Source organism: Hemicordylus capensis, chromosome 1 (genome assembly GCF_027244095.1).
Source record: "Hemicordylus capensis ecotype Gifberg chromosome 1, rHemCap1.1.pri, whole genome shotgun sequence".
NCBI lineage: Eukaryota > Metazoa > Chordata > Lepidosauria > Squamata > Cordylidae > Hemicordylus > Hemicordylus capensis.
Window position 1 is genome coordinate 266,340,136 of NC_069657.1, and position 18,874 is coordinate 266,359,009.

The 18,874-nt window shown below is 52.2% G+C and overlaps 1 long non-coding RNA gene across 2 annotated transcripts; it reads left to right on the forward strand.

Annotated features, from left to right (window-relative positions):
• Nucleotides 1–1,026: 1,026 nt before the first annotated feature.
• Nucleotides 1,027–17,215, forward strand: LOC128348972 (uncharacterized). Of its 2 annotated transcripts, XR_008318484.1 has the most exons (4): nucleotides 1,027–1,673; nucleotides 1,770–1,969; nucleotides 13,899–13,976; nucleotides 14,738–17,215. It is a non-coding gene; the product is annotated as an uncharacterized LOC128348972 (long non-coding RNA). The 2 variants fall into 2 exon arrangements; XR_008318476.1 differs by having other exon boundaries at nucleotides 1,027–1,969.
• The last annotated feature ends 1,659 nt before the right edge of the window (nucleotides 17,216–18,874 follow it).

Genomic DNA, 18,874 nt, shown 5'->3' on the forward strand with positions numbered 1-18,874 from the left:
TCATGTCTTTATTACATATGGTGGGCTGGGCTGAAAAAATATTGTCTGAACTGTTGAGATTTATGTGTATATAGATTGTCTTTGTTCTTGTTTCGGCTTGTGGTAGAGTTTAGAATGTTCATGTAAATCCTGTAGACTGATTGGTCAGTTTGTATTTTGTACTGGATGCTTGAGACTGTTATTTTTTTTGATAGGATGATCTTTCACTCAGAGGAGGACTGTTGCTTATGATTTTGTAATAGATAAGTGATAAACCTTAGTAACTTTGTCCAATAGACTTAATAAGCCTCAGTTTCTGCTCTGTTACACTCTTCTACATGGGGTTACAGGCCCAGTTGCTGGAAATAATAAAATAGGCAACAAGACGTTTATGAAAAAGAAATGGCTACTTTTGGGTCTACAAAGATGCATCCGGCTGCAGAGATACTAAGTGATACAGAAGTTGGTCATTTAAAGTTCAGATGTGGCTAAATATTCTTGGACCGTCTTTCGTATTGGAAGAACAGAGGCCATTAAGGGAGAACCAGGCATGGGATGCTGCAAACATGCAGGCCATGGAGCATATCTCCTTACCTGTAAGTGATAAGTTGATATATCATATAGAAGATACAGGGATGTAGCTAGGGGAGAGGGCGCCCGTGTCCAGCCTTTTTTCTGGCGGCCCCTTGAAGTGAGAGAGATCATGAAGAAAATAGGGAGGGGTGGATCTGGGGGGGCCTCTGGAGCTGGGGGCCCTGGGTTCTTTGAACCCCTTCGCTCAGTTATAACTACACCCCTGAGAAGATAAGAAAAACACAAGAGAAATGAGGGAGAGACTGAAGGATGTTTTCCAACAGAAAACTATGGCCAGTCAAGACTCTCCCATGCTAAAGTTGTACAATGACAGGTTGCTTACCTGTAACTTGGGTTCTTCTAGTGGTCATCTGTGCTCTTATATGAATGGGCTTTGTGCCTGTGCAGAGACCAGATTGGAGCTTCCAAGCTAGAGTTCTAACTTTTGGCAGTAACCCCGCCCCCTCGGAATATAGGCAGCTGCGCGGGCTTCCCTCTCCAGTTTTCTGAGTCCGCAATCTGAAAGAGACTAGCAGAAAAGACATGAGAAGAGGGGAGGATGGGTGGGCGTGTAAGAGCACAGATGACCATTAGAAGAACCCAAGTTACAGGTAAGCAACCTGTCGTTCTTCGATGTGCTTTACACGAATGGGCGCATAGCAAGCTGCACCCGTGCCGTGCTCACCTGGAGGTGGGATCAGGCAAAGATAGATTGTAGCACCGCCCTGCCAAACGCCGTGTCTTTTGTGGCTTGGACATCCAGGGCGTAGTGTTGTATGAAAGAGTGCTTTGACGCCCACGTAGCCGCCTGGCAGATGACATCCAGCAGAATAGACCGGTCAAAGGCAGTAGACGCTGCAACCGCCCTCTTTGAGTGTGCCTTAACAGAGAGCAGGAGAGGTTTCTTGGCAATCTGGTATGCTAAGGAGATGGTGCGGACTACCTATCTGGATATGGTCTGTGCAGAGGCCTGCTTACCCCTGTTAGGGCCAGAGTGGAGCACAAAGAGAGAATTGGAGGTTCAAAGGGCAGAGGTGCGGTCGACATAGAAGGCAAGTGCTCTACGAACGTCTAGAGTGTGGAGGCATCGTTCGTCTGCAGTCGATGGCTCGGCAAAGAAGGTGGGTAAGGAGATTGGTTGGGAACAGTGAAACGTTGTGACTACCTTCGGAAGGAAGGAAATGTCTGACTGAAGAACGGCTTTTTCCTTGTGGAAGGTCAAGTATGGAGGGTCAACTCTAAGAGCCCTGAGTTCACTGACCCGCATGGTCGAGGTGATAGCCGTGAGGAAGGCTACTTTACAGGAAAGGAGGTCGAGAGAAATCGTAGCCATGGGTTCAAAGGGAGCGATCATGAGTGAAGAGAGCACCAAGGTCAGGTCCCAAGATGGGGCCATGATTGGCGAGTCCGGATAAAGGTGAGTGAGTCCTTTAAGGAAACGCTTGACAGTAGGGTGTTGGAACCACGAGGATCTGGAGGGAGGAGAGTTAGCCACTATGGCTGCGAGCTGAACCCACAAGGACGGGATCTTAAGTCAGGCCTGTTTGAGGGACAGTAAATGTAACATGCTCTACTGAAACAGAGTGTATGGGAATTTTCCTGTCCTTTAGAAAGTTCTGGAAACGGGTCCACTTGTGGGAGTAGGAGGAGACCATGGAGGGTTTGTGCGAGGCCTGGACTATTCGTAGCAGGTCCGCCAGGAGGTTGGGGCTATGTGCCAGGCTGTGAGGTGGAGACACTGTAGGTCTGGATGGAGAAGGCGACCGTTCTGCAAGGAGAGGAGGTGAGGGATGTGGGGGAACCGGTGATAGCGATGGTTTGATAGATGAAGGAGTTGGGGAAACCAGGGCCTCCTGGGCCACCACGGGGTGATGAGGATGCAATGCGGGCGGTCCTGGGAGATCTTCTGAAGGACTCAAGGAAGTAGAGGAATTGGAGGGAAGGCGTAGACAAGGCGTTCCATCCAAGGTAGGGTAAATGCGTCCCCCAGAGAATTGGGTCTGATTCCGGACCTGGAGCAATACTGGTGGCATTGCACATTTGCCTCTGATGCGAAGAGGTCTATTTCTGGGAGGAACCAGCGGCGGAAGAGGGAGTGTAGCATGGGGGGATGTAGTTGCCACTTGTGTGATGTTGTTTGAGTCCTGCTTAGCCTGTCCGCCATGATGTTGTCTTGTCCCTGTATATGGACCGCTAGGGGCACGATGCCATGGTGAATGCACCAGAGCCATAGTTCCATGGACAGGAACAGGAGGGAGGTGGAAGAGGTGCTGCCCTGTCTGTTCAGGTATGCTTTGGCGGTAGTATTGTCCATCTGAACGAAGACATGGGAGCCCCGTATCAGGGGAAGGAAGGCTCTCAAGGCTTTGAATATGGCTAATAGTTTGAGATAATTGATGTGGTGGGCAGCTTCAGTCAAGGTCCAGATGCTGTGGATGTTGTGATTGTCGGCGTGAGCACCCCAACCGTCCATGGATGCATCCGTGGTGGGTAGAAGGGCGGGACGCGGAGGGTGGAAGGGGGAGCCGATGGTGAGGTTGATCAGGTCTGTCCACCACAGGAGGGAGTGCAGAACCTGAGGTGGGAACGTTAGGGTGGTCGTGATGGAGTCCTCATGTGGAGAGAACACTGAAAGGAACCAGTGCTGTAGAGTCCTGGCCCGTAGCCTGGCATGAGGGAGGACATGGGTGGTGGAAGCCACATATCCTAACAGGCATTGAACTGTTCGTGCTGACTGGATAGGGTGGTAGAGTAGGTGCGCTGACAAATCCAGGATGGCCTGGGTTCTGTGCTGAGGCAGGAAAAGTTTTGATTGAACGGAGTCGAAGAGGATTCCCAGAATAGTGATGTGCGGTTCGATCCCGGACCGAATCGGGCCCTTCTGGGACCGATCCGGACCGAATCCGAGTCGGTTCGGCTCCGAACCGGCTCGGGTTTCCCGAACCGGTTCGGGAGTTCAATTGAGTCTCTGGAGTGTCCCTTTAAAGTTTGAAGTGTGTCCTCCATTTTGTGGCTCATTCCTGAAACTTTTGCTCCTAGCATCCATTTTGTGATGCTATTTTCAGGCATTGTATTGGCTGCGCTATTGATCCTTTGATTGGCCAGAATGAGTCCTTTGGTCTGGTAGGCTGCTTGGCTGTTGCACTGTTGAGAGCTGGCACCCTGTTGGCCGTGGGGGAGTGCAAAGGTGGGGGCTCCCAAAGGAGGGAATTTCAAACCTATATAAACCCAAGCCTCTTCTCTGGAAACTTCTCTTGGCTGCAGTTGTGGGATCATCTCTGAGACCTTGCTTGCTCTTTTGCTGCTGGTGTCTGCTGTGAGTCCCTGCTGACTGTGTGTCACATTAGTGTGTGTCTGTCTCTCTGCTCTCTGTGTGTGTTGTTGTGTGCCACCTTGTCCATCTGCCCTCTGTCTGTCTCTGTCCAAACCTCTTTAATACTTTCCCCTCAACTTTTTCCAACTTTTCCTGTTGTGTGTTTTCTGTTCTCTTCACCCTTTCTCTCTCAACCCTTCTTCCAAAGTTTTGGCTTTCCCTCCTTCCCCCCCCCCCACCCCCCTCTTCTGCATTGCTTTCCTGTTTTTGTGCCTTGCCTGACTTTTGTTCCACTTTTTGAGTTGCATTCAATTATTGCTTCTGTGTAAATTTATATATTTGCTGATTTTGGTTTTTAATTAATAGCTATTGTTATTGCTGGCTGCCTGTCTGAGTTGTGTTTCTGAGGATTTAGTTTATATTATTGCTGCAATTTGATTCCTTGTGTTCTGATTTTGATTGTTAATTTGTTCCCCTCTGGCCCTGCTCCTAGCTTCCCCCCTCCCTCCCTCCCTCCCACCCAGATAAGATTGTTTCCCTCCTGTGCTGCTGCCTGTTGAGCCTTGCATTCTTTGGATTTCTTTGTGGAATTAGGTTCTGGTTTTGGTTTTGCTCCCTGTGTGTGTCACCCACTCCCCCAGTCCCTCCCCCTGGTAGTTGTAAACCCCCCCCCCCCCCGCCCTGAGACTTTCTGGCTGCCCTTTGGTTTCCTTTTTTTTACTTTGTGTATAGATTGTTTGGATTCAAATTTGATTGTTCCCCTGTGGTCCTGCTCCTAGCTTCCCCCCTCCCTCCCCTCCAGAAACCCACTCCCCCCACTGCCACCTCCTCCTCCACTCCTGCCCTGCCTGCCCCCTCCCACCCAGACTGAGTGTTGTTCCCCATCCTCCCTGGTGCTGCTGCTGCTGCCTGTTGAGTCCTGTCTTAGTTACTTTGGTTTTTTGTGTGAAATCAATTAGCTTCTTTTGGTTCTGGTTTTGCTGTGTGTGTGTCCCATTCCTCCCTGCTGGTTGTTGTTGGTTCCTCTCCCCCCCCCCCCAGACTTTCTGCCCATTGTTCCCAGGTGTTGTTTTTTTTTTTTACCCCAGGCCCCCTGCCACAGACTAGCCCCCAACCACACACACCCTCTCTGCTCCCCCCACCCCACCTCTTTTCCTCCTTGCCCCCGACTCTCTCCACTCACCCCAGGCCCCCTGCCACACACTAGCCCCAACCACACACACCCTCTCTGCTCCCCCACCCCACCTCTTTTCCTCCTTGCCCCCGACTCTCTCCACTTACCCCAGGCCCCCTGCCACACACTAGCCCCCAACCACACACACCCTCTCTGCTCCCCCCACCCCACCTCTTTTCCTCCTTGCCCCCGACTCTCTCCACTTACCCCAGGCCCCCTGCCACACACTAGCCCCCAACCACACACACCCTCTCTGCTCCCCCCACCCCACCTCTTTTCCTCCTTGCCCCTGACTCTCTCCACTTACCCCAGGCCCCCTACCACACACTAGCCCCCAACCACACACACCCTCTCTGCTCCCCCCACCCCACCTCTTTTTCTCCTTGCCCCCGACTCTCTCCACTTACCCCAGGCCCCCTGCCACACACTAGCCCCAACCACACACACCCTCTCTGCTCCCCCCACCCCACCTCTTTTCCTCCTTGCCCCCGACTCTCTCCACTTACCCCAGGCCCCCTGCCACACACTAGCCCCAACCACACACACCCTCTCTGCTCCCCCCACCCCACCTCTTTTCCTCCTTGCCCCCGACTCTCTCCACTTACCCCAGGCCCCCTGCCACACACTAGCCCCAACCACACACACCCTCTCTGCTCCCCCCACCCCACCTCTTTTCCTCCTTGCCCCCGACTCTCTCCACTTACCCCAGGCCCCCTGCCACACACTAGCCCCAACCACACACACCCTCTCTGCTCCCCCCACCTCTTTGGACCGCTGCTACTGCTGTGTCCTCCCCCCACACCTGAATCCCCCCTCCCTGCTGCGCTGCGCTTCTCCTCTCTCCTCTTTCTCTCTATCATCTCTCTTTCTCCTCTCTCTCTCTTTCTTTTCTCTCTCTCTCCTCTCTTTCTCTTTGTCCCTGCCCCCCCTCTCTTTTCTCTCTCTCTTAGTCTTTTCTCTCTCTGCTCCCCTTCACTTTCCACCTCCTCTCCCACAGCTGCAGCCACACACAGTAGCCTACCCACCTGGCGGCTGCCATCGGTTTTTTTTTCTTTTTATAGTTTTTGGTTGATTTTGTCTCTGCTTGGGGGTGAGTTGAGCGACACAAACAGTGTTGTCTCCTCACTTCTGCCCCTCCATCGTTGTTGAACTACCCCGGTTGCCTGTGTGCCTCGTGCGGCCGCCCTGCTGTGTCTCAGCCCAGGGTGGCTGGCTGGCGGCGGCGAATCCGTGACCAGCAGTGAGCGGCAGGAGAAGGACCGGAAGAAGAGGGGTTAGTGCGTGTGCGATTGTGCACCTTTTGTTGCCCCTTTCTCTCCCTAGCTGGCGGTTTTAAATAGGGACACCCCTATTCTGAAATGCATTTGGGTGTGGGGAGGAGGGAGGGAACCTTGGAGAGGAGATGTACTGTTGTAAAACTTGTGTCTTCATGCCCATGCCCAGTAAAGAAATTGCTGCTGTGTGTTGCGTTGCATTGCATGCGTCTTGCAGGTGGTTTTTGAACAGGTGCCTTCCAGAGTGCTTCCTTGCCTCTGGGGCAGTCTGAGTGGGGTCCAGGGTTCTGATGCGATGCTGCCACTGCTGGGCCCATGCCATGCCAGAGTGCTTCCTTGCCTCTGGGGCAGTCTGAGTGGGGTCCTGGCTGGTCTCTGATGCTGCCACTACATGCTGGGCCCATGCCATGCCAGAGTGCTTCCTTGCCTCTGGGGCAGTCTGAGTGGGGTCCTGGCTGGGCTCTGATGCTGCCACTACATGCTGGGCCCATGCCATGCCAGAGTGCTTCCTTGCCTCTGGGGCAGTCTGAGTGGGGTCCTGGCTGGGCTCTGATGCTGCCACTACATGCTGGGCCAATACACACGCATGATGATGATCATGATGTTCAATCCATGAGGCTGCCATCAAGTGTTTGCTGCTGCTTGCTTGCCATGGCATTGGGCAGGCAGAGTCACAGAGTGGGTGGGTTCAACCTCTGTGTTGGTGTGACTGGGTTCTGGTTTTGGTTGTGTGCAATTTAGAGTCACTAAATAGGCTGCATTGAGTTTGAACCACCCCCCAGAACCCACACTTTGTGTTCCAGTTCACTAAATAAGGGTTTCCTCCTTTGATCTGCAGGTTCCCAAGCGTTGACTGCATCCCTCCCCCACCCCCGGTAGGTGCTGTGCCCTCCCCCCATCCACTCCCCCCCCCAAAAAAGCTAAAAACTTGCCACCCACACCACAACTACTCCACCCAACTGCCCGTGCCACCCTCCCACACCGGGGTTCCACCCTTTAACCCCCTATTTTTCTAAAAAAAAACCCTCCCAGACCCATCTCCCCAATTGGCTTGGTGGTTGACTCCCAAATTCAAAAAGGACACCCTCCCCCTCACTTCGATTGGCTTCCCCCCCCATATCAAAAAGTCTTCCTTTCCCCCCCATTGGCTTCCTTTTTTCAAAACAAACTTCCCCCCCGCCGCCTCCAAATCAGCTGCCTTTTTTTTGGCCCCTAAGCCCCTCCAAATTATTTTTTTGACCCTGTCTGGCCTTCCTCCTAAAGTCTCCCTCCTTCTGACCTAGCAGCATGTCTGAGCGCCGTGTGGCGGGCAGGGCTCGCTCAAGGCTGGCAGGCAGAGGTGGGAGAGGCCAGGTGCGGGGTGCGCCTGCGGCACGGGGAGGGAGAGGACGCGGGGAGCCTGAGGACACCCCAGTTCTCCCCATTGGAGAATTCTTTGCTCCGGCCCCATCTTTGGTGCGCAGGATTCAGTTCCCCACGCCTGCTGCCGCCAATCGCGGCAGAGGCAGAGGCACTGTTAGGGCTGTGGCGGGTCCCTCCTCGCCGGCGGCACCAGGTGCTGCTGAGCTACCGCCAGTTGTTGAGGTGGAGGAGACTGTGGAGTTGGAAGAGCAGGTAGAGGGCGGTGAGGACCGTGCGGCTGGCAGCGATGCAGCCAGGTTCTCCCTCCCTCTGGGGCCCCTTCCCCCTATCCTTTCGCCGCTCAGTGGGGCCCCCCCTCGTGAAGCCCGACACTCTGGTGGGGAGCGGTCTGGCGAGGTGGTGGAGGAGAGGCCTGCCTCTCCGATGCCAGTTCAGCCGGGCCCTTCCTCCGCTGTGGAGGGCGGAAGGGGCGGGTTGGGTGGCAGCAGTGGGCAGGCAGCGGCGGCCGCCCCCCCCCCTAGGACTGCAGCCACCCTGCGAGAAACGGCCTAGGACGGCGCCCAGGGCGCAGGAGGCCAAGGGCAGTGGTGCATGGGTGCATTTTGAGGTTCCTCAAGATGACCCATTCCACGCCCGCTGTGTCCACTGCAGGATGCTTGTCAGCCGTGGAAGGGACCCTGCGCACCTGGGTACGACGCCTATGTGGAGACACCTAGAGCGTCACCACCCAGGTCTCAGGGGACAGGCTGGCAGCGCTAGTGTGCCTTGTGCATCTGCCACTAGGGCGGGCAGCGGCAGTGTGCCAGCCAGCAGGCAGGCTACACTGCCCGTCCAGCGGTGGACGCAGTCCTCGGGCAGCCAGCGTATTGTTCGCGTGGACCATCATCACCTCACCCGCCTCATAGGGGAGATGATTTCCACCGATGACCAGCCGTTTCAGGTGGTCGAGAACAACGGCTTCCGCCGTATTCTCCAATACCTGGCTCCCGAATACGTCATCCCCTCAAGGACGACGTTCAGCCGGAACGTGGTCCCCTCCCTGTACCGCCGGTGCAGGGAGCTCGTGTCGGCCGAGCTGCGTGCAGCTCCGGCCGGGACAAGCGTGCATTTCACGACTGACCTCTGGACCAGTGTCAGTGGGATGCACGCTTCTTTCCTGGCCCTCACTGCCCACTGGTGGGGACCGGAGAGTGAGGGGACCTCCGCGGGCGATGCTTCCGGGTCCGGCGCGGCTCCCGATGCACTACGGCACAGGTGGGCCGTCCTGCACGTGGAGACGATGGACACGAGGCACACCGCGGAGGAGGTGGCGGCCGTACTCGACCGCCAGATAGAGGAGTGGATTGGCGGGTGTCCACACCTCTCCCGCGGCTTCATTGTCACCGACAATGGAGCCAACGTTACCGCCGCTGTCGAGACAGTCATGGACTGTGTGAACATACGGTGTATGGCACACACGCTCCATCTGACCGTCAGGGACGCCCTTGGCCTTAAGGAGCTGAGGGCGTCCCAGGAGAAGGGGGCCTGCCCCATCGCAGGTGCTGTTGCTGCCACGGCCACGCTTGTGGATAAGTCCCGCAAGCTGGCCGCCCACTTCCACCGCAGCGAGAAGTCCAGGAGACTGCTTCGCCAGAAGCAGGATGACCTTGGCCTTCCTCGCCATCTCATCCCTACGGATGTGGAGACGCGGTGGAACTCCACCTTCCTCCTGTTCCAGCGCCTGTTGGAGCAGGAGAGAGCCCTTGTCGCCCTGGCGAGGGACGAGTCCTTGGATGTCTGCGACTTCTCGAACGCAGAGTGGAAGCAGATGTCCGAGGCGGTGTCGGCACTCGAGCCCTTCCAGCTTGCCACGAAGGGCTTGTGTGGCGACACCACTCCCTTGAGCCAGGCGCTGCCCACAGCTGTTGGTCTCGAGAAGCTGATGGGTGGACTCCATATCTCTCTGACCACGCCAGAGGGTCGTGCTCTGGCTGGGAGGCTGAGGTCTGGGGTTGACAAGCGGCTCGTTGATGTGCTGGGAGACAGGGAGGAGTATGTCCTCGCTTGTCTCTGTCACCCAGCCCTCAAGGGCAATGCCGTGAGTGCCGACGACTTGCCCAGGTGGAAGGGCATCCTGGTCGAGAAGGTTAGGGAGGAGGAGGCCGCTAGGGCCCGCAGAGACCAGGGTGTTGGTAGTGGTGCGGGGGCAGCCCTCGCGGCCCAACCCGCACCCAGCAGCAGCATGGGCGGCCAGCCGGCGTCAGCTTCCCCTTCCCCTCCCTCTTCCCAGTCCAGCAGCGCGGCATCCCAGGCGGCGCCATCGCAGCAGCCATTTGCTACCGACTCGAGATCCGCCCAGTGGTTTCAGCGGTTCTGCTATGGCGCCATGCCTGGTATGCGGGAGGCTCGACCTGCCAGGCCCCCCTCCAGTGCTGAGCAATGCGTTGCGCAGTACTTGGAGGAGCCTGTGGAGGGAGACGGCGTGGACTGCGCACAGTTCTGGGCGAGCCGCCGCCAAGTCTGGCCGGACCTGGCGGTGGTGGCTGTGCGCCTCCTCTCCTGCCCCCCAACCAGTGTCCAGAGCGAGCGGGTGTTTTCACGTGCCGGGGACGTGGTGACACCCTCTCGCTCCCGCTTGGACCCTGGTCTGGTGGAGCAGCTGGTCTTCCTTAAGGTGAACCTCCCCTTGTTGGGCTACCCCAAGCTGCAGTTTGAGACGGGCGAGTGATTACCGTGGGTTGCCCCATGGTTGGTCACCTGCCTGGCTCGACCTCTGCTTATCCCTACCCTCCCCCCTTCCACCTCTAGCTGAGCTGACGTGACAGATGCTGAGCCGTGCCAGCCAGTCGCAGCGTGTAGTGTGCCCACACAGAGATGCAGTTGTAGTAGTAGTTGTAGTGCTGCGACTGGCCAGATGTTTACAATGCCCACGCCCACCTAAAAAGAAACCCAATGCTGACCAGCACAGGCCCTTTATCTATCCACCTGTCAGCATTTGGGGACCTGGCGTGGGCACGGCACACCCCCCCAAAGTAGCACAGCCCACGGAGTACTAGACTTAGCGGCAGCGGCGGGTATACGTTCAAAAATGCAGTGTAGATATGTAAATACTGTATGTAAATAAACATGTAAATAATTTTTTCTTTAAAAACCCCATGTCAAAATCAAGCCTCAAAATTATGCAAAAGAAAGAAAAAAAGGTGACAAAGGGAGAACAAAATGATGAATGCCAAATGAATTGATTTTATTGAAAATGTCACCAGAAATCATGTGTGGGGGGCTTGGTTTACATGGAGAAAATGATTGGGTGATTTTTTGAAATGAAACGAATGAATTATTATCATCTTATGTTCATCTTGATTGTGGTCACTGTTGATGTTGGCTGATGGCAAAAAACCCAAAACCATCAGAATAGCAATGAACTGGCTGCCAACACAACATATTGATTGATAACTGTGCAGGGGGGGAATTGGGTCTGTGTGTGTGTGTGTGTGTGGTGCAGGCTCAGTCTGTCTCTTCCTGTTGTGTGTCTGTCTGTCTGTCTGTCTGTGTGAATGGATGCCTAGCACTGTCTCTGTGTGTGGATGCTTTCTGTGTGTAGTGTGGTGTGTGTCTGTCTACATGTTTTTTTCCTCCCCCCTCCAACTCCCTCCATCCTTCCCCTCTCATCCTCTCCCCTTCCTCTTCACCACCTTCCATCCTCCCTCCCTTCCAGCCCACCACCGCCTCAACTGCCCCCAACCCCGGTCTGGCAGATGATGAGAGTCTGGTCTCTCCCACCGAAGCACACACGTGAGCACGTGTGTGCACAAATATGTGGCTGACCAACTCTGAGCCGGACCCTCCCCCCTTCAATCCCCTCTACATCCCTCTCCCCCTCCCCTTTCCTCCCCCCTGCCTCCCAGCCTCCCTCCCTGCCTCCCTCCCCCCTCCTAGCTAGCAGCGCACACATACACACACAAAACACCTGTGGTGGCAAACACCACCAGCACACATGCACTCACACTGGTGCCACCACCTCTGCCTTGGGCCTCTGTGTCCTTGAGCAGATATGTGGTGGTGGACCAGAGAAGCATTTCTTTCCAGCAAGGCAAAAGGCATGCACTCACTGCACACACACACACACACACACACACGAAGAGGTGAAGACGAGAAGAGGCAACTTCTAGAACCAGCAGCAGCAGGTGAGTGTCGTGTAATTGTGTTGCTTCCCAAGGCCACTGCCCATGCTCAATGCTCAGTCTGCTGAAACTAAAGAACTAGCTACAGTCACCCTTCCTCACATGCAGCTCAGCTCAGCTCAGCTCAGCTGCACAGCACACTGACTAACTAGACACTACAGCTGGTGGTAGAAAAAACAGAAGTCTAGATTCTAGAAGATGTCCTGGTGGATTTTAAACTTTCAAATCTGTGCTAGGATTGCCTCGCCCGCCTCCTCCTCCTCCTCCTCCTCCTCCTGCCTGTAATTGTGCCCTCTCCCCTTGCAGTTGCGCCGTCGTGATGGGTTGGTGATGTGCGTGCGCCGTCTACTTGTTAGCTCTCTCCTCCTCATGTTGGCTGGGCTTGCCAGGCACTGGCTGGCAGCAGCTGTTGGCTGTGTGCTAGGCTCAGGCTGTGGCGCGCGTGACTGGACTGGGAATGTTATTGTAGCGGCAACACTGGCTGTGGTGGTAGCAGTAGTAGCTGTTGTTGTTGCTGGGCTGGTGGCTGCTGGCCTGTGCTGACTCTGCGCACTTGGTCTGGTCTGGTCTGGTCATTGGGATGCAGATGTAGGGTGTGTGTGCATCATCCATGGGGAGCATCAGAGCAGAGCAGAGCAGGTTGGCTGGCTTCTGTCTGTCGGGCCTAGTCAGTGGCAGGCACTGAGTGAGGCGGTGGTTCCTTTGGGCATCACGTCACCCATCATGCGGAGCAGCAGGTCTGCTGCTCTGCTGCTCCGCCTCCTGCTTCTTCTCTGTGTGTGCTGCTCTTGTGCTTAGTGTGCTGCTCCGCTGCTGCTGCTGTGCTGGCAGGCAGCACAGCAGTGGCCTTTTTGTTAGATCAGAGAGTGGGTGTTGTCTCTCTGAGTGTCCTCCTCTTACTTGCTTGGATAGGAGTGGTGGTAGTAGGTAGGCATTAAGATGGACTGACTAGGTGTTACGTGTTAGGGCGCCCAGAGAGAGGCGCCAAAAAGATGGGGTGGCAATTGTTGGGTTGCTCCTAGTATTATTGGTGAATTTCTGAAGAAAAATTTTTTTTCCATTGGCTAGAATGGGGGTTCGGGGCTGCCCCAGACCCGCCTCTGTGGGGTGGCAGCACCCCCAAAGTGGGTCCGGGGCCATGGCAAAAATGCCCTCAGTCCCTCCCAGCAATCCCCGTAGAGATAGGAGTGATGGTTCTGTTGTTTTTCTGAGGTGTTCTGAGTGAGTGTGGATTCTGTGATAGCAAATGAGAGTGGATTCATGGTGTCTCATTGGAAATCTCATAAGCTATCATAGAATCTACACTCAGAATACCTCAGAAAAACAACAGAACCATCACTCCTATCTCTACGGGGATTGCTGGGAGGGACTGAGGGCATTTTTGCCATGGCCCCGGACCCACTTTGGGGGTGCTGCCACCCCACAGAGGTGGGTCTGGGGCAGACCCGAACCCCCATTCTAGCCAATGGAAAAAAAATTTTTCTTCAGAAATTCACCAATAATACTAGGAGCCACCAATTGCCTTGGGATTTTTGGGGTGGAGGACACCCATGGGTGGCTACCACCCACCCCAGCTTTTTTGCCCCTAAGGGCTCCACATTGTGAGTTATGGGCAAAAATTTATTTTTTGAAAAAAATTTGTAAAAAATCAGAGGAAGGTCCAATCGACTTGAAATTTGGGTGGCAGGTAGAACACAATGTCCCCTTCAAAACCAGCCACTTTTTGTGATCCGAACCGGTTCGGTTCGGATCCGAACCGGTTCGAAACCGAACCGGACCGGGGGGGTGGTCTGGCAAAACCAAAACCGAACCACCCCGGTCCGGTCCGGACCCGGTTCGGACCCGAACCGAACCGGGAGAACCGGTTTTATGCACATCCCTATCCCAGAAATTCTATCGTTCTGGAAGGGGTGAGCTTTGATTTTTTTGTAGCTCACCTGGAGACCCAGGTTGGAGAGGAGAGTGATGACCATGTGGAGGTCTCTGAGAAGGGATTGAGGGTTGTGGGCCACCACGAGCCAATCGTCAAGTTACGGAAAAATCTGGATATTTTGTTGTTGTAGGGCTGGTACCACGGGGGCCATGCATTTGGTGAATACCCGGGGCACAGATGCCAGTCTGAAGGGGAGGGCACGGAATTGGTAAGTGTTGTTTGCTATTTGAAAGTGGAGGAAACGACGGTGCTAGGGTCTGATGATAATATGCATCCTTGAGGTTGATGGAGACGAACCACTGGTTCTTTTGTAGGAGGGAGGGAGATGATGGTAGGAATCATGACCATACAAAACCTGTGGTAGGTGATGTAGGAGTTGAGTTCCCAGAGATCCAGGATGGGGCGAAGGGAGCCGTCCAGCTTGGGAACAGTGAAGAATCGGGAGTGGAAACCCAGGGATTGTGGATCGTGAACCAGTTCTATTGCGGATTTGGAGAGTAGAGAGTCGATCTCCACCACGAGAGCCGGGGTGGGTGAAGTGGGTAATGGGGGGGGGGATGGTATGGAAGGGTGGATGCAAATTCTATAGCATAACCGACCCTCACTATGGTCAGGGCCCAGGAGTCCATGGTGATATTCTCCCAAGTGGAAATGAAAGGGGAGAGCCTGGTGCCCCAGCAGGGAGGAGGATGCAAGTCATTGTCCTTTGGCTGGGGGGTGAGATCCTTTGGAGCGCTGCTGCATCTTGGATCTGGTGAAGTTGGAGCGCTTTCTGTAAGGCTGGTATCTGTTGGAGCGAAAGGACTTGTCCTGGGGTTGATAGTATTGCTGTTTAGAAGAATACGATTGGCGTTGCCATTTTTGTGGTTTATAATGGCGGGTTGTAGAGTGTTGAAGACCCATGGAGCGGGCTGTGTTACGCAGTTTCTGCACTTTTTGAAGAGTGTCATCTGTTTTCTCTCCGAATAGAGAGGAACCATTGAAGGGAAGATCTTCCACTCTGGATCTAGTATCGGGCGTGAGACTGGAAGACCTGAGCGAGGCATGGCGACGGAGGGCAACGGAAGTTGCCATTACTTTAGCACCTCCCTCCATGGAGTGGCGAATTGCATGAAGTTCCTGCTTAGAGACCTGCGTGGCCTCCCAGAGAAGGACTTTGACCAGGCCCTGCTGTTCTCGTCCAGAGCAGCTTCCAAGTCTCGGTTGGCCCAGCGGCATGGTTGCTCCAGAGGGAGCTCCTCAGGCTCAGAGTCGTGCTCGGACTCATACATGGGATCATGTGGGCTAGAGCCGTAGGCGACCTTGGTATCAAGGATAGTTTCAGTATATAGAGTTCGGGATCAACTTTCGATATCGTGCGTCGACCTCTGCTTCTTTGTTGGTGGTTCAGAAGGAGCGCGACGGTCCTTCTTCTCTTTTTCTTTTTGGCCAGCTGGACATAACGCGGTTCAGTCAATGCCGCCGTCAAAATCAACACTGCTACCGAACTCCTCGGTATCGACATCGAAGCCCGAGCCACAGGATCAACGGGTATATTCACCTCAGGGGTAGCCGCCGAGACTCCCAGAGGGGACAAAATGGGCTGTAAGCCCTGGGCTGCAGGAGAGGTATTGGACGAAGCCTGCATGGTGGACAGTTTGTCCAAGCCCGTAGTTTGGAATGCCTGTTACCAAAGCCAAGAATGAAGTCAAGAGGCTCGATTTTTGCGCACCTGTTTCGTAAAGGCTGCACAGTGCAGACAAGAGCCACAGTGCAGACAAGAGCCAACCTTATGGGATTCACCCAGGCAAAAAAGGCAGAGCTTGTGGCCGTCGGTCAAAGGGATTTTGGATTTGCAGTGACCACACTGCTTAAATTTTGTAGTCTTTGCTATAGGCCAAAGAAGGTATTGGAGAAAAGCGGAGGCGAAGGATCTGCAGCATGCTGGGCCTGACGGCCGTGACGGAGTGGAAAACGAAACTAGGGAGATATCCGAGGGGGTGACCGGGGACGAAATAAAAACGCTAAAGAAGGGATGTATTGAATGAAAATAAGGGGGGAAAGGGAAGGAGTAATGCAGTACTTGCAAAAGAGTCTAGCAAGGAGCAGCTCAGTGATGTGTCTTCAATCGTGGATGAAGAAAGACTGGAGAGGGAAGCCCGTGCAACCGCCTATATCCCGAGGGGGCGGGGTTACCGCCAAAAGTTAGAACTCTAGCCTGGAAGCTCCGATGTGGTCTCTGCGCAGGTGCAAAGCCCATTCGTGTAAAGCACAGAGACAATGTCAAAGAACAAAAGATTCAAAGAAGGAGAAAATGACAGGAGCACATTGGCTCTATCTTTCTTGATAGGCTCATCAGAAGTAAAGTGTATGTGTACATTGCCAAGGAGCAGAGGGGGAAATGGGACTGTAGAAGTGAGGAAGGAATTCTTGTGCAATATGAATCAGGCAGTAAAAACAGTAGAACACTCAACCCTGCCACAGACACTATCAAGTTGCGCAGTGTTGCTTACTTTGATGAGACACAGAAATCTAATGTCAATACAAAGTCTAGTTGTAACTTAGTTTTCCCAACAGGTGAAGAAGCTGATCCGAAACGACAATGTAAAAATAAAGAAATAATCATCAGTCTTGATGCTGAAGAGATATCTGATCAAGAAGGGGTGATTGAACCACAACTAGAAGTGAGACATTCAAATAGGATTAGTAAAGGGATTCCACCTAAAAGATTCTCTTTTGAGGCAAAAGAGGAGAACATACCTGAATCCATAGATTGGCATAAAATAAAAGGAATACATACCTGATTCAGATACACATAAATGGATACAGGCTGCTAAGGAAGAGATAGGTTCATTTCATAAGAATAAGACATTGACACTTGTAAAGTTACCAGAAAACAGAAAGGCCATAGGATGCAAATGGGTGTTTTGCAAATGGATGAAACAATCATCTAGATCAAACCTGCTCAACTTCAGCCCTCCTGCAGATGTTGGCCTACAACTCCCATAATCCCTGGCTATTGGCCACTGTGGCTGGGAATTATGAGAGTTGTAGTCCAAATGCAGTTGGTGGGGGGGCAAAGTTGAGCAGGCCTGATCTAGATGTAAAGACTGCATTTTTATATGGTGATATCAAAGGGGGAGACAGACAGACAGATAGATAGATAGATAGATGGATGGATGCAGCAACCTCCAGGTTTTGAGGAGTTAGGTAAATACACTCTTGTGTGTAAACTACAGAAAAGTATATATGGACTTAAACAAGCCAGAGCTTGGAATGGTAAATTAAGTGTATTGCTTCTGGAAGAAGGATTTAGACAGGGGAAAGCTGATCCTTGCCTATACACTAGATATAGAGATGAAAGATGGACATACATTCTTATATATGTAGATGATCTGATTGATTTTCATCAGGATAAGAAAGATTATGATGAGATATTGAAGAATTTAAATAAAGAAGTAGAAATTACAGATTTGGGTGAAATATATCTTATCTTGGGTTACAAATAAAAAAGCGAGATGATGGAAGTTTTACACTCAGAGACAAAAAAATAATAAACTTAATTGACTGTCTTAGTTTAACAGAGGCAAATGAGATGAGTACACCAATGGAGGTGGGTTTCTTAAAGGAGAAGGAATCCAATGAATCTCTAGAAAGCAATGAAAACTATAAATTGGGAATTGAAAAGTTACTGTTCATTGCAACTGTATTGTGTCCTGATATTGCAGCAGCAGTTGGAATATTGTGTAGGAAAATGAATTCACCGACAAAGAAGTACTGGATTGCATTTAAAAGAATTGCACAGTATTTATAGAGTAAAGCAGAGCAGATCTGGAATACTGCCAGCATGTGAGCAACCCAAGTTAATAGGATAGATGTATGACAACTGGGCTGAAGATAGAGATGACAGAAAGTCAACTATGGCAATGCATTTTTCTATGGAGGAAGGAAGAGCAATCTCATGGAGCTTTCCCAGACAGCAGGCTTTACCGCAGGTTTTCTGCAAGGCTTTACTGTGAGTTTGAAGTTGCCAAAAAAACCCAACGCAAAAAGTTGTTGTTTTTTAACCTGGTATATAAATCAGGCTACTCTTTAATGTGCAATTAAAAAGCAGAATTGTGTGTGAACATAGGAACATAGGAAACTGCCATATATTGAGTCAGACCATTGGTCTATCTAGCTCAGTATTGTCTTCACAGACTGGCAGCGGCTTCTCCAAGGTTGCAGGCAGGAATCTCTCTCAGCCCTATCTTGGAGAAGCCAGGGAGGGAACTTGAAACCTTCTGCTCTTCCCAGAGCGGCTTCATCCCCTGAGGGGAATATCTTGCAGTGCTCATACATCAAGTCTCCCATTCAGATGCAACCAGGGCAGATCCTGCTTAGCTATGGGGACAAGTCAAGCTTGCTACCACAAGACCAGCTCTCCTGGTAGCTCCCTGATAGCTCGCAGGGACTTCAGGTTAAATTCGACCAGAATGTGAATGTACACCCTCCATTTCGGAGGAAATGCGAACTAAAAGCTAAGTATGAAAAACTTCCTGGTTAAGCAAGAAACAATCCATTGTAGATTGTAGATAATCTATTTATCTTCAACTGAAGCTGAGTATTTATCCATGGCACAAACATTTCAAGAGGTTATTTAACTGCATAAACTTCTAGAGGATTTTGGAGTAGCATTGAAGCCTACTATAATGTATAAAAACAATCAAAGTTGTATTATTCTATCACAAAGTGAGACAGTTATACAGAGAAGTAAACATGTTGATGTGGAATATTTTGTAAGAGAATTACAAGAGAAATATTATTGATATAAAATATTGTGCTTCAGAAGAAATGTTTACAGACATACTGACAAAACCATTAACCGATTTCAAAATTTGCAGGTGGCAATTGGGCTTATAAATTAAGGAACAAGACAATAAGAAGGGGAATGCTAGGATTTATGTGTATATACATTGTCTTTGTTCTTGCCACTGATGTATTGTATGTATATCTGTGAATAGGCTTGTTGTCGAGTTTAGAATGTTCATGTCAGTCATCAGTTCTGTAGACTGATTGGTCAGTTTGTATTTCTTACTGGATGCTTGAGACTGTTATTTTTCTGTTCGGATCGTCTTGCACTCAGAG